Source organism: Peromyscus californicus, unplaced genomic scaffold (assembly GCF_007827085.1).
Source record: "Peromyscus californicus insignis strain IS unplaced genomic scaffold, ASM782708v3 Scaffold_1__1_contigs__length_55948999, whole genome shotgun sequence".
Taxonomy (NCBI): Eukaryota; Metazoa; Chordata; class Mammalia; order Rodentia; family Cricetidae; genus Peromyscus; species Peromyscus californicus.
This window is the reverse complement of record NW_026294492.1, coordinates 45,754,021-45,769,036: the sequence shown is the minus strand read 5'-3', so window position 1 is coordinate 45,769,036 and position 15,016 is coordinate 45,754,021.

Genomic DNA, 15,016 nt, shown 5'->3' with positions numbered 1-15,016 from the left:
ATTCTTCTTTCTTCCTTTTCAAAATCCTCTCCTACACTGCTCCTTAATCCCCTCCTCCTACAGTTCCTATTAATCCATTAGCAATCTGTTGGTATTCCCTCATCACAGGAAGGCTCTGTTTACCATTAACTTCAAGAACTGTTTCCATGAGAAATTCTAATTACATAGCAGCCATATTCATCTCTTCAACCAAGTTTTCAAGGATAAATTTCAAGAAGGAAACATTTTTCCTTTGTCCAGTGAAGTTCATCAACCACTACCTATTAAATACATGTACAGGTTGCACACTTTAAAAACGCACAAAAAATAATAACAATAGTTTAATTTGTCTACAAGTGAGAGTTTCATAGACAATAAACTATAACAATATACAGTTTTAAGAAAGGATAAGAATTATGGAGAACTAGATAAAAATCTAAAGTCTGACAGCAACAAGTGATTAGACTTTGAAGCTTACATACTTTTTAACAAAGTTTTATGCTTCACAGGTAATGAATAAACAGTGAAAGATTTTGTGTGTCTGGAGAAATATTACTAAGACAGATGTATTGGTTGTAACTGGGGATTTATCTTATGTCAACATAGTTTAAACTGCCTGTTATCCATGAGTCAGTCAACATAGGCTACTGTGCTTTACTGAGATTCAGCTAGCTGTTGTAACACACTTGTGAGCTATGATTTATATTGCATGTAATGGTTGTTCATTATGCTTACAGGGGCCATTTTAGAAACATTTATTTTGACTAAACAAAAATATGGTTTTCGGTAAGAGCACAATATAAACTAAATTTATAGCATATGCTTAAGATCCCTGATCCCTATTGCTATGCATGAAAGCACTAGTATCTATAATTGCAAAATGTCAAATTACTGGAAAACTAAAACATGATTCAGTAAATGCTCTACAATGAACCTATGTAGATACAGTAAATGAATCTTATGGAAATTTAGAAAAAATATTGGTAAACCATAAAAGAAATTGTGAAACACAATAATCTAGCACATTTGCATTCTATAAATATGATCAGAGGAAAACCTCCTATAGTGGATGCTATGTTAATGTCAGGTTGCACAAAATTAAATATGATTTTAGATTATGAAAAGTATTGTCGAATATTATAATGAACTTAATGTATTTTGAAAAAAATAAAGTAAAAGTTTCTTATTTGTAGAAATAATACCATATTATAACATCACATTTAGTGATTAAATCATTGCAGTGTTTTCTTTAGGGCATCTATTTAATTTAAGCAACTCAGCAAAAATTGAATAAATTTTACTGTTTCACAGGTGTTCTTTAACTCTCAGACATAAAGAGAATTTCTTTGTGAATTTAGAAACATAATGAAACATTTGGGAGGAAAGATGAAACTAAGTAGTCCTCCACTGGAGGCCAAGATAGAGAAAACCTCCAAAGCTACCATGACCTTCCTGTTGGTGCTGTAGTAGACAGAGAAGAAGGTGACCCCCACACGGCAGAAAACCAGTGTGTTTAATTCAGGAATTTTTTTCCTTGAAGGTACGAGGAAGATTTCTAGCCAAGAAAGCTACAGTGAAGCTCCAAAGTGCCAGAAAGTCCAGAGAGTGCAGGGAGCCCAGAATACAGTCAAATGCAATGACTGAGCCCTTGTTTCATAGAATTTTATGTGACCAGGTTCTAAGTGAGCATCTGTCTCAACAAAGGAAGAAAAGGACCCCAGACATAATACACAGAGAATCAATGGGGTCAGGGTACAGATGAGAATTATAATTTAGGTGCCCTGATACCTGCAACTACCTTATTCTTTTCCCCAAATTAGTGAACTTGAAGGCTAATATTACACTTAGGATATAATCACTCAGGATAATTGTTTTATCCAAGGCAGTATAAACATCCACTGTGATAATAATACCAAACATGATCTGCAGAAGGATGAAGATGGCCATGTTGGGATGTTCAATAAAGAGTAAAGAGTAGAGAAAACAGAAAGTGAATGAAATGAGTAAGATGTAGCTGACAGTGTGCTTATTGGCCTTCACAATGGGAGTATTTCTGTGCTCCAAAGAAATGCAAGAGCTAAATCTGTGAGAGCAGAGAGCCAATAGCTGTACAGGCCAGATCCATTCCCAGGAGGTCCTCAGAAGCCAGAATTGTCACAGCTTTCTCAAGACAGTGGTTTTGTGATTTGATGGACACTTCATGCAATGATCCACATTGCTGGGGATGCTGTGAATGTATTGCTCTGATTAATTGATAAATAAAATGCTGATTGGTCAGTAGCCAGGCAGGAAGTATAGTGTAGGCAGAATAAGGAGAGAAGAGAATTCTGAGAGGTGGAAGGCTGTGTCAGGAGACACTGCCAGCCACTGGTGCCAAGAGGAGCAAGATGTAAGGTACCAGTAAGCCACAGACCATGTGACAACTTATAGATTAATAGAAATGGGTTAATTTAAGATATAAGAACTAGATAGTAAGAAGCCTGAGCCATTAGGCCAAACAGTTTTAACTAATATAAGTCTTTGTGTGTTTACTTTGTGCAGGACCATGGGAGCCAAGTGGGTCCAGGAATACTTCAGCTACACCACATCTAACATAGAAAGTAAGGAATCATGAACAATGCTTTAATGTGTGTGTCATTCATAGAACACATTGAATAATTCTGTTGTAATGATTCACAAAACACAGGACTTTTTTGTTGATGGAGATATCAATTAAAATATTATTATATAGGAATGACACCTAATTTAAATGCTTAGCCCCTTCATGAGGAAGTAAACTGTCTTAATCACTGTTCTATTGCTGTAAAGAGACACCATGACAATTGCAACTCTTACAAAAGAAAGAACTTAATTGTGGACTTGCTTACACTTTTAGAAGGCTAGTTAATGTGTTAGTCAGAGTTCTCTATAGAAACAGAACTTATAGAATGAATTTCTATTTATCTTCTATCAATAAATCTATTTTTGTGTGTGTGTGTGTGTGTGTGTGTGTGTGTGTGTGTGTGTGTGTGTGTGTAATTTATTAGAGTGGTTTAGAGGCTGTGGTCCAGCTAGTTCAACAATGTCTGTCTACCAATGGAAATTCCACAAATCTAGTACTTCCTATAATATACAAAGACAATCTTAATAAAGTCATCAAATAATAAAGGAGACAGACTTACCATCTGTCACATCAACTTAATATCTTATGTAACCAAACAAATCTTTCAGTACTGAGACTGAATTACATCCAGTTGAGTTGTTGGCCAAAGGAGTCTTATAGAAATCTCCAAACAACTCAGGGTACTGCCAAGACAATGGGTTGCTCTCAACAACATGACATCAAGGCCCCATTGATAAAGACAACACCCCAAAAAAAACTAATTAAACAAGTAGAGTAGAGATAGAACCTTAACCCCCATGTTTTAGTGTCTTTGACATAAGAAGGAACTCTGCAGGATACTAAAAGTGAGTTGTAAACATCAACATAGAAACAAGTCCTTTGATCTACAATCTGTCCTGACTAAAAAATACACTAGGATAATGATAGCCTAAACCTTGTTGAGAGTAACCAACAATTGTCTGACTTGACTTAATGCTATTCTATGTGACAGAACCTATTCCTGACAGTGCTTGAGTGACCAAGAACCAGAGACAAGATGTCCCTCTGACTTACAATAGAACCATATGCTTCTGGTCTAAAAAAAAAAAAGTAACAATAAAATGAACTCCTAATGATATTCTGCTATGCTCATAGATGAGTATTTTATTCAACCATCATCAGAGAGTCTTTCTCCTATAGCATATCATAAAAAAATACAGAGACACACATCCAGAAATTATGCATTGGAAAACACAATTCTGAACGAGTTGTCTCCATCAAACTCCCTACCTCAGAGGTGAGAGAACTTCATTAAAATGAAGCAGAAGTAGTGGTGTAGACAGAAGAGATAGAAAACACCAGGGAATAAGATCCTCTGACACAACTGAGCAAACTTTGTATGATCTTACAGAGACTGAGGTATAAATCACAAGGCCTACAGAGGTCTGCACCAGGTCCCCTGCAAATATATACTAGCTTTCAGTTTACTACTTTTGTGGTACTCATGAATGTATGTGAATGAGTGGCTCTCTGATTCTTGTGTCTACTCTTGGGATTCTTTGATTTTTCTGTTTACTAGTCTTGTCCAGCTGATATGATGTTTTCTTTATATCTTATTATATTTTATTTTGTTAGTTTTTTTGCTATCTTTTAGAACCATGTTCTTTTCTAATGAGAGACAGAAAAGGAGGGGATCCATATAGGAGAGAAGGTGGTGAGAAATTGGAAGGTTTAGATGGAAGAGATCTCTATTCAGAATATATCATATGAGAAAAGAATCTATGTTTAATAAAAGGGAAAAGAATAAAAGTGAATCACAAATATTTCTGTTCCTCTGTAAATCCATTTATCTTGTTATACTTTGTATTTTAAAGCCAAAATTATACCAAATCAATCAATTTATTTAATATAATTTAGATAGTGAGTTCCTGAAGACTACATTGATTTAAATCATCTAGTCAATATGCATGTTTTCTTTATTTCACTTATGTCCTTGATGTTACTTCTTCCTACTCAAATAGTTCAAAAGTTAAAAAAAAGGGTCAGCACCACTGAAACAATTATTAAAGGAGTATGGTTGTGAAATATCACACCCAAACATTCTGACTCAAAAAGGCCTAGTTGGAGAATAAAATGTGTTACAAAGAAGTAATAATCATCACAAAAGTCACAAGTCTTTAAAAATTATCTACATTCAAATTTGGAAAGCTAAAATGATAAGATGTTTAGAGAAAAAACACTAGATACATTATGTATATGTAAAAGTATGAGAAATTTGCACTTAAGTTATTGCATCAATCATAGACCTGACAACCCAATCACAATTAATTTAGTCAGTTTCCAACCTATGGAGGATATTCTATAAGAAAAGTATAAAATCTAGGTTAAAAAAAGACTCATTTATTTTTCACTGTTCTGAAATACAAGAATTCAAAAATAAAGTCACTATCTGATCCATTCTCTGTTAAAACCCTACTTTATCATCCCTAGATGGCCCACAATCTTAGCATGAGGAAGAGACATGAATTATGATTTAAATGAATGTGCAAATGGACATTACTATCATTCTTGACAGATTAGCCATGGTCTTTTAAAATCTCTACTATATCTGAAAGACCCTGTGTCCTCACAGCCTCATTGGTTTTGATATAGGAATGTTCATGTAAAACATTATCCAGCACATAATACACAATATTTAAATTGAATTTCATTATCACCAAATCATCAAATCAATGCAGAAAGACCCTGGAAATGCTGGAATAAAAAGACCCCCTACACTATTCAAATAACATAATTAATATTATAAAAGAGACTGTATCTCAAAAACACATAGGCTCACTATTACAGTTTATATCAAAATTCTAATGTTATTAAATACTAACAAAGTAAAAGCAGTTCTTCAGTTTATATAAATAGGCAAAAAGAAACCTCACTAAATATATATATAGCCAAGGCAATCCTATTCAGAAAACATAATACTGAATGTATGTATTAATACCAAATTTAAAACAACACCAGATAGAAAAAAATGGCATGACATTGAAATAAAAGCTGATATATTGAACAATGGATTAGAAAACATGAATAAGAAAAAGTTACAGGCTGCTGTGAATACCTACTTTTTACAACAGTTTTAGAAACCTGCCTAGGACACAAACAGCCTCTTCGACAAATGATGTTGGGAAAACAGGACATCCACATGTTGAAAAAATGACCTTGGAACCTATGTCTCACCTTTTATATAAACCATGAAAAGGTTTATATAAAATAAATGAAAGGCCTTAATTTAAGGCCTATTAACTTGAATGGCTTGATTCAAATATTATGAAATAAAAATAACCTATTTAAAGCCCTTATTCATTTGAAATGTTGAAAGGCTGACTACATTGAAATAAGTCCTCACTGAGTGGGAAGGCCATCCTCAAGAAGAAATGCTTTTAATGATACAGAGAAAGAAAGAACCTAGGCATTTTCTGGGGATAATATAAAATACTATGTTAAAATGAAAATCTGTGTAGTGCTGATTTAAAAACAGAATGCAGAGCAACTAAATGGACCATTCATTCCACACCTCAGAGCATATAGAGAAGTTTAACTTAACAACATAAACATCTATGTAGAGGACAGAATTATTTAGCATCAGAGAGCTATCCTAATCAGAGAATCAACCTCTGCACTGATAATCAGATGAGTGGATAAGGAAATTGTAGCCTATCTACTCACGGACATTTTGTTCAACCATATGTTTCAGAAAAAGGAAAAACTCAATTTTAGGAAGGTTGATGAAACTGATATCATGTAAAGCAAAATAAGGAAGATTCAGAAAGACAAATGCATTTATCTTAATAGCCTTAATATGCAAAATCAAGCATCTTATATTGTGCACATGCATATTATGTTTTACATAGTGAATTTTGTGTGTCAGTGAAATAAGAAAAATTTATTTCATAAACAAGTATTCTAAACAGTTAGAAAAGTGTATCACATGAAAACATTAGAGGGGAAGGCAACAGGCATGAATTTTCTTTCACATACACTCACATATACTAGGAAGAAATGACAGGTGTCACTGAATGCATACATACAGGCATGAGGATTTTCTCTGCTTTAAGGCTGTAAATCAATGGAAATAGCAATGACAATGTGGGAAAGGGGGAGTAATTTGAGTACATACAATAGCATATATTTATGATAATGTTATAGTGAAATCCATATCATATGCCTACTAAAAAGAAGCAATGCTTTAAAGAAATGTGGCACTGAACTACACACTCTGCACAGTAGAACTAAAGCATTCTGGCCTGAATGGTAAATTATCTTGTTCCTTCCTGCCTGAGTCCAATTTGGTATGCCTACATCTGCCTCTTATCATTCTTCCAGATACTCTTCAATAAAATAAAATGCAGGGCTGATTCATAGGTAATATGCTGGCATATTATAAACATAAACCATGGAGGAAATAAATGTTGCAGTAGAAGAAAGACATCATCAGAAAATATTTATCCATGCAACTGAAGAATTAGAAGGAAATCCTGCCTTATAATGTCAATATGAACCATAGAGTATGTTGACATAGATGGACTCCTTGGCTGCTGTTAATTGAGAAGTGCATAAACTTGCACCAGTCATTATTTTCTAGTCACCACCTCGAGAAATGAATACAATCATTACAGAAATGAATATAATCATTACAGAATATGCACATGTGACTACTGGAATGGTGTATATATGCTACAGTGTGGTTCTCTGCAGATGGCTATATACTGAGATGTGTCATTTCCTTTTCTTCTCTTGGAAAAAGGCAAACATATTACCCCATGTATGTTTATGAGCTCCAGGAAGCCTAAAACTCATCTTGGATCCTTTTGTCTCACATCTTTCTGTGGAAGCATTGATGAAATCCACCTATATGATTTTAATCCTGTTAACACAAACATGTTATTCATACACCATATGCTCAAGAGGTGCTCAACCCAAGAAACTCATGACATAGTCATGAATGAAATCATAGCACCTGCCACTGGGGATGATACACCTCACCTGTTTTTCAAAATATATTTGTCACTGGGTGTGGAGTCCAGATGCAGAGTTCAGGGCAGAGTGATTCAAATTACTCCATAGAGGGAGTACAGGGTGGACAGAAAGGAATAAGTGTGGGGGGTTGGGGGATGAGTGACTACATTGTAATAACTGACTGAATACTCTGAATACTACCCACTACATTGAAATAACCCCTTACCCAATGAGAAGGCCATCTTCTAGAAGAAATGCTTCCAATGATACAGAGGAAGCAATAGTAATGAACCTCTCTTGTCAGCAATAGTAACAGAACCAGACATACCTGCACACTTGCCCACATGCTATGCTCTTCTGTCTCACACTGAAACTCAGCTCATGCTTACAGCTTGGCAGACACAGGAATGAGGTTCAGGCTGGTCTTTGTATTCTTGTTCCTAAATCCCCTTTCCTATTGTGCAATTGGAGTGAGGAAAGGTGCTGTGGAAGAATAAAACAGGCAGATGATGATGGGGATCTGTGGAATGGCAATGATTTGCTCCTGTACTCAGTGATTTGTTCCTGTACCTGAAGGTCTGATCAGATTCCATTAGAGTGGGTCACCTTTTCATTTCAGAGTTTTTGTTGCAGTTTCATCATGAGCATGTGTAAAAAGTATGCAGAGTCAGAAACCAATCTCTCAATATCTAACCATAGCAAACCAGTATCTGTTCTTCTAAACTGCAACCATAGGAAATTTCCACAACTTGTTTTGCCTTCTTCTGAACATTATTTTCCTACTTTTAACTGGGTCAGAGTGTACTTTTATTTCTTCCTTTTAGACTCTTTCTTATAAAGCTGTAATTGAGAAAGACAGTACTTACTAGATTGCTTCACTCTAGATCTCTAGCTCTTGGCAGTTCCCACAGCAGAAATGTAGGGAGATCTCCAGATTTTCCCCTCCAACCACTGTAGAGCTCAGTGACATGAGGCTTCAGCAAATTTTCCCTTGTAGAATCTATTACTGTTTCCTCCATTGACATGCAATTCCTGAAGCCTGTGAAAGGGCTCCTCACCGCACTAATCATCATACTCCCTTGCTAGAGTAAACTTGTCAGAAAATAGTCTCTCTTACAAATATTCTGTAAAGCATCTCTTAATGATACTCATGCTTTGGGATATTTTGGAGCTCAAGTTGGGTTCAGAAACAAGGGCCCTTCATATTTAAGATTTTAATGTGTTTTTTTTTCCTCAATTTATTTTTTGAGATTATAACGTAATCATATCAGTACTCTCCATCCCTTTCCAATTTATGGGGCCTCACCATGACAAATGCTCAGAACAACAAGAACAAAAGGACTATTACTAATTTGAAGCATTTTCTCAAAATTGTATTAAACGATAGAACTGGCATTTAACAAGTTACAGCAGACTGATGTGTCTCTGATACAACATGGGATGGCACTGCACCCTTGGCTGCTTTTCTCCATTGTCAATCCCTAGAGTGGCAGTGTTAGTAATGACAGCAGTGATGAAGTGTTTCACAGTGGCTCATCTTTAAGCTATTGAAGAGACTTCATCTTGTATTTGTGTGCACAGTTCCATTCACATATTTATCATTTCTGAACTCCAATTATATGAACATCCATTTCCCTATTTTATTAATTTCATAAAATAACTTGAAGTCATTACCCATATGTGCACTGGGCACACTTTGAAGTAGTGGTGTCTGCACATTTTTCTGTCTAGATACCTGCTACAGTGTTGAGGCTGTCCTTTGTGGACATGCAGGTATCTATCTTTGCTTGGAGAACTGGAAGAATCAGAAAGAAGGGAAACTGTGATCAGAATATATTGAATGAGAAAATAATCTATTTTCAGTAAAAGGGAAAAACAAATATAAAAGAAAGTTTCTTTCAGAAGTATATTGTATTAAATCATTCCTTGTACATACTCTTCCTCCAAACCATCTTATGACCCCCTATCTCCATCTCAAATTCATAAATTCTCTTTAAAATTTTTATTGTTACACAGAGAGACATGCACAAAAACACAAAGAGATGCACAGCTAGTGAGTACATTTACTGCTGCTACTGCTGTTGGTTTGTGCTCATCCTTAGAGAAGACTGAACCTCCATCTCTTAGTACCCAACCTGTAGTTTTCCATCTAATTGGGCAAATATGTGAGATTTCCCCCATTCTTTGGCATGTCAACTGGTGATGTCATTTTGTAGACATTATTTAGGTGACCCACTTGTTAAGATATCATTGGTCCAGCTCTCCTGCCATGGAGATGTTGTCTCTCAGCAGGCACCCTAGTCCTTCAGGTCTCACCATCTTTCAGGAACCTTTCCATGATGTTCCCAGAGCCCCGGGTGAAGAAATCATATTGTATATTTATTAAATGGGGTAGGACACCTCACATTAATTGTCTTTACACATTGGTAAGTTGCAGTTTCTGCAAAAGTATAAGTCTATTAAAATAATCTTTATTGTGAGTCAACAGGACTATGCTTATTTCTAGATATAAGGATAGGTATCCAAATTTAATCTGGTTTAGGGAAATAGCATTAGTTGGTTCTCCCTTAGACCATAAGACCTCACCAGCTACGTGTACTTGTCTGGGATTACAAACATAAATTCCTTTCTATTGAATGCCTTAAGAACAATTACACAGGTATTGGTTATACCAAAGATATACTTGCCACAATTCCAACTTAAAATATATCTTGCCATTCTAGGCTTTGTGGTGGTTCACAGGTTTTACACCTGGGTAGGACTCAGAATTGCTTTTCTCTCTTGTCACTTTCATAGCACCTTCAGTTACTCTGAATGATAGTCCTCAGGGGAGGAGCCTACCCAGTCAATTCCAGCTCAGTACTTCCATGTTTGTATCTGAAATTTGTGGTATCTTCTGAAATAGGACACAGCTTCAACTTCTGGTAAGCAACCAATGTGAATGACCATAGCTTATATTTTAGTTTCAGAGTCTTTTGAATTCCACGAACAATGACCTCAAAAATGGATTCTCATACTTGGTACTGAAGTTTTTGTTAGATTGCCTGTGAACCCTGGGTGATCAAACCAAGTAGCAAAAATTCATTAAGTATTAATGTGTTAATATATACACGTTTAGACATATTTTACAGGTAATTCTAACTTTATCTTTAATTAAACAGTTTTTCTAAATATTAAAATATATTAAATATATTTTAATCATGCTTCCCATCTGCAAACTCCTCTCAATCCTTCCCTCTAACTACACATCAGATTTCATGTTTTCTCTCTGTTAAACAAAACAAGTAATAAAATGAAAATCATAACAAAAAACCATTACAATGTTAAGAAAATAAACTAAACAAGAACCCCACACACAATACACACACACACACACACACACACACACACACACACACACACACACACAGAGAGAGAGAGAGGGGGGGGGAAATACATGAAATTTTTCTTCCATTGGCTAGCTAAATCACAAGGCATGGCCCTTTCCTGGAGTTTGGTTTATGCAACCTGTGACTCTCCATTGTAGAAAACTGATTATATCTTTTGCAACAGGCATAAAATGCAAATAATATCTTAGGTAGTGGTGGGATTTTGAGTCCATGTCCCCTTGTAGGTATTGGGACATTGTAGCAGGAATCTTAAAAGTTCTTATTAATAAAATCAAACCTGAGCCAGGTATTGGGGTGAACTGGAAGATCAGAGAACCAGAACAAGCCACAGCTACCTCACCTCGCCGGATCCTCAGCTGGTCTTGTTTCCTCAGACTGGAAGCCTCTGTGTCCTCATATCCGAATGGCTCTCAGCTGAACTGTGCTCCTCAAAACCTAAAAGCTTAACCAGCCAAATGCTTCTAGTTTCTGGTCTTCACGCCTTATATACCTTTCTGCTTTCTACCACCACTCCCTGGGATTAAAGGCTCACTTTCTGGGATTAAAGGCGTGTGTCACCATGCCTGGCCATTTCCAATGTGGCCTTGAACTCACAGAGATCCAGAGAGATTTCTACCTCTGGAGTGCTAGGATTAAAGGTGTGAGTGCCACCATTTTCTAGCCTTTGTATCTAGTGGCTGTTCTGTCTCTGACCCCAGATAAGTTTATTAGGGTGCACAATATTTTGGGGAACACAATACCACCACAGGACATTGTATGACTTGAACCTGTGCAGGCCTTGTGTGTGCTGCCAAAATCTCTGTGAATTCATATAACCACCAATCCTTCTGTGTCTAAATGACACTGACACTGCTTCCTTGAAGTCACCCAGCACCTGACTCTTACAATCTTTCCACCACCTTTTCCACACATATCTCTGAGTTTTGAGTTACAGTGTTGCTCTGTACATCCTGGATGTAAGACATTTTTCCTATGGACAACAATTATTTAAATCATCAAATATGGAAAAGTCAACCTGGTGTCCAACTAAAAGTTTTACCTCTACTGACTAGCATGAAAGGTGCTAGAAAGTACTCTGCATGCTACCAAAGAAAACGTCAAGGGGGAATAAATACCACCTGAGGCCCCTTTCTTAATGAGTCTTCCAGTTAAACATGTACATTTACAAGCAAGCACTGGATCCATCTACAAAACCTTCCCACACCTAAGGCATAGAAAACACTAAAGAAAAGGGAGGGAAAGATCTTGAGATCCAGAGGATGAGGAGCTTGCTGTGAGAATATATCTTCTAGGGATATTAGATGGTATACAAAAATGTCTCACAAACATGACATCCAAAATGCAAGCTAAACAAGGTTGACATCAATGAACATGCCAAACAGGATGGGAAAAAGATGGAAAGGCCTCAAGTCTACACAAATAACTATAGGGAACTTCTTAAAGCTATAAATGGAAGAGATGATCATGTCCAGATAAGGGAACACAGATTGTTTGTCCAGTGTCAAATAATCAGTCCTAGAGGCGTACATGAATTTAACATTACACAGAATCTACAGTTTGTGTTTAGGAATGTATATGTGTATATAGATAGATAGATAGACAGACAGACTGACAGACAGACAGACAGATAGATAGATAGATAGAACTTTGCAAGGCTGGGCCAAAATTGAGTACCTTTGTGAGATCTAACAACAATTTGCTACCACTATGCTCTATACTCTGATTACATTCACTCAATTTCTACTTTAAAAACAGTGTCTTATTGTATCAGTATTATATGATATTCCAAATCCAAGCTGAGGCTAGATACCATATTGTAGATGTTGCTGCAACAACATACCATGGCCAAAAGCAATATGAGAGAAAATGGTTTATGTGTTTGCATACCCCAGGTCTCAGTTCATTGAGAGAAGCCAAGGCATGAACCTGGGTGAGGAACTAATTCAGAGTCCATGGAAGAATTCCTTTTACTTCCTTGTTCTCTATGGTGTCTGCAGTCCTCTTTACTGTGTCACCCAAAACCAGCTGCCTGGAGAATGCTCCGTCCACAGGAAGCTGTGCAGTTTCACATCAATAATTCATTAAGAACATACCCTATACAAATACCTGCAGTTCAAGGTGATGGAGGTTATTCCTCAGTTGAGATATCCCATTCTCATGTGTCTAGGTTGTATAAAACTGACAAAAATTAAGTAACACAGCTTATAATAGAATCCTAATAGTTTCTCCCAAACTACACAATCATCACAAGAACAAAGAAGTACTCATAAAAGAAACTAATATATATCATAACTTAGTGATTGGTGTTACCTTGGCCAGAATTGTCTATTTTGTAAGTATTAATACTGTATATTACTTAAAAGTTTTGTCTGTCTACAAAGTATTTTTCTTTAGAAAAAGGAGAGAGTTATATTTAGTATCATCTAAAAATTGGGAACCATTGAAGTTTTAATAAAGTGATTTCTCACTGAACTTTTGAAGAAAATTTGAATTTGGTCTTATCAAAATAATATAACATTTCTGGACAAATATGCAACCTAGAAGCCCTGCACTGGATGTCAAGATGAATAAGATCTCCACGGTCACTATGACCTTCCCCTTATTATGACGGTAGACAGGGAGTAGGTGACCCAGACACTGAGGAATACCAACATGCTGAGTGTCAGGAACTTAGCTTCATTGAATCTGTCAGGCATATTCCTGGCCAAGAAAGCTGTGATGAAGCTCTCAGAGCCAAGGAGCCCAAGTATCCCATGACAAAGTAGAAGTCAATGGCAGAGTCTTTATAGCAAACAATGATGATCTGCCCATGTTTAGAGTGTGTGTCTGTATCAATAATGGGAAGAAACATTACCAGCCAGATTCCACAGAGAACAAGTTGGACTAGGATACAGAGAGGAATGACAAACTTAGATGCCCCGGTTCCCAGCAGGTTTCTCATCTTTCCTCATAGAGTAGTAAGCTTAAAGGCCAGGATCACAGTAATTGTCTTGGCCAGCACAGTGGCCAAGGGATAAATATGAATACATGTCATATAAAACTCTCACAGAATTAATTAAATTTTAAATTTAGAAAGAAAGTCTATGATGGGGTAAAGTTTATATAATATATTTGATTCAACTCTAAAGATTTTCAACCAGAATCACAAAGTTCCACGGATTATACCTAGTTACAAATTTTAATAGTTAAATATTTTTATTTTACTTGTAATTTTGTATAGGTGTTTCTGTGGTATGGGGTGAATTGACATGTGAGTTTAAGTGTCCATGAAAGTCAGAGGCATTTGATCCCCATGACCTAGATTTACAGAAAGTTATGAGCCATCAGGCAGGAGTGCTATGAACTGAGCTTTGGTCCTCTCCAAGAGCAGTGATTCTTCTTAACCACTGAGCTATCACTCCAATGCTCCAACATTTTATATTTCAGATGTACTAAAAAAAATGAAAATAATGGTGTTGCTCCAGTGGTTGACTGCACATCCTCAGATATGTGTAATTGTGGCTCTGTAGGAAACAAGGGTAATGACCTCTTATTTTTACCTTTAATCCAAAGCTTTGTGAGAAATTCAAACTGTTGCAAATATCATACTCTGTCTGCAGTCTTCCTCTGTGTTTCATGTTCACCAGCTCTCCAGTATAGTTAGTAAATACCCTATTTTTCAGCAAAGAAGCCATCTAAGAGAGATGCCTCATTGCATCATTACATATGCCCACCAATTAAAGCAACATGCAATTGTGAATATACTCTAATTTTTAACATCTTCCAGAAAAGACAGCTCTATTGAATGTATCATATATAGTGAAATACAAGATACATCATGAGTAACTGAATTTCAATGGCAACCTTCATTCCTTCTGATAATATATTTTTCAGAATTTTTGTTTATTTTTCTTAACATTTAAAACATCTATGTGGGCCGGGCGGTGGTGGCGCACACCTTTAATCCCAGCACTCGGGAGGCAGAGCCAGGCGGATCGCTGTGAGTTCGAGGCCAGCCTGGGCTACCAAGTGAGTTCCAGGAAAGGCGCAAAGCTACACAGAGAAACCCTGTCTC